General features: G+C 79.7%; 1 non-coding gene across 1 annotated transcript; it reads right to left on the bottom strand.

Annotated features, from left to right (window-relative positions):
- Positions 1 to 1,143: 1,143 nt before the first annotated feature.
- LOC135230255 (5.8S ribosomal RNA) lies at positions 1,144 to 1,296 on the bottom strand. Its single transcript, XR_010320887.1, has one exon. It is a non-coding gene; the product is annotated as a 5.8S ribosomal RNA (ribosomal RNA).
- Positions 1,297 to 1,505: the final 209 nt, after the last annotated feature.

Raw genomic sequence — 1,505 nt, 5'->3', positions numbered from 1 at the left:
CCCCCCTACCGGGAGCCCGACGAGGGTCTTCTCGCTCGCCAACGCCGCCGCCGCCCGCGCGAGCGCCCGCGCTCACGGGAGGCCGGCCACGCGATCGTCAACGCCAGGGGGCCCGCGCGGAAGAGAAGAGAGCGCGCGACACGGAGAGGGACGCGTGCCGGAGGGCCGCGGGCAGCACGCGCCGCCCACGCACGCCCGGCCCGCCCGCCCGCCGCCCCGCCCCGGCGCCACGCGGGCCGGGCGGGGGCGGGCGGACGGGGACGGGAAGCGGGGCGGGGAGGGAGGGGCACGAGCCGGCGGCCCGCGGGGTCCTGCAGGGGGCGCCGGCGCGCCCGGTGGCGCCCCGGCGGCGCCCCCGCCGGGCCGGGCCTCGCCGGCGCGGCATGGAGGGGGGGAACGACCCAGGGGGGAGGCGCGCATCGGCGGGCGACACCGCGGCGTCCCGCGGGCCGCCCGCCGGGGCACCCGTGGCCTGGGGCGGAGCCCCGCCCCCCGCACGCGCCCGGCGGAGGCGTCCCGACAAGGCACGGGGGGTGGAAGGGGCCGCCGGGAGGCCGGCGGGCCCCGGACGCGCGGCGGACCGTGGGGAAGAGCGGCTCGGAGGAGACGGAGGCCGGCCGGGACGTCCCCCGCGGCCGCCGCCGGGGGCGGGCGGCGGCCCGACGGGGGCGCCCCGGACGCGGACGCCGCTTCCCCTCCCCGTCGCCCCTCCCCGGCCCCCGCCGCGCGGCGCGGGACCGCCTTCCCCCGGCGAGCACACACCCCCCCCCGTCGCCAGGGTGACCCCGAGGCCGCGTGCGGCGCGAGGGAGGGCCCCCGAGCCACGACCCCGGCGCGAGCTCTCGCCTCGCTTCTCTCTCTTCTCTCTCGCGGGCGCGGCGGCCCCCGGCCCCCCTCCTCCTCCTCCGCCGCCGCGGAGGGAAGGGGGGCGGACGGGGGCACCACCGGGTCTGTCCTTAGGGGGTCGTAGGGAACCCGGCCGCCGCCCGCGCGCCTCCCGCCGCCCAGGCTTGGGCGCGGGCGTGCAGCGGGCCGGCCGGCCAGCCCCTGCGAGGAAGCCCCCAGCCGCGCACCCCCGGGGGAGGGAGGGCCGGCCAGACGCTGGCCGGCGGCAAACCCCGGGGGGGGCGATTGATCGTCAAGCGACGCTCAGACAGGCGTAGCCCCGGGAGGAACCCGGGGCCGCAAGTGCGTTCGAAGTGTCGATGATCAATGTGTCCTGCAATTCACATTAATTCTCGCAGCTAGCTGCGTTCTTCATCGACGCACGAGCCGAGTGATCCACCGCTAAGAGTCGTACGAGTTTGGATTCGCGGGGCCCTCCCCCCCCCCAGCGAGGAGGGAGGGAGGCGACCCCGCCCTGGACACGGCACACATCCCCCGAGGGGCGCCTCCTGCCGGCCAGAAGACACGACGGAACCACGACTCGGGAAAGGTCGGGAGGGATTCGCGGACAAGGGGCCCGTCCACACCCGGCCCCCGGAGGAGCGGGCCTGGACGCCCCC

The sequence above is a fragment of the Loxodonta africana genome, unplaced genomic scaffold (assembly GCF_030014295.1).
Source record: "Loxodonta africana isolate mLoxAfr1 unplaced genomic scaffold, mLoxAfr1.hap2 scaffold_905, whole genome shotgun sequence".
In the NCBI taxonomy this organism is placed as follows: domain Eukaryota; kingdom Metazoa; phylum Chordata; class Mammalia; order Proboscidea; family Elephantidae; genus Loxodonta; species Loxodonta africana.
Note: the sequence above shows the minus strand (reverse complement) of the source record. Positions and strands in the feature narration are given on the sequence as shown.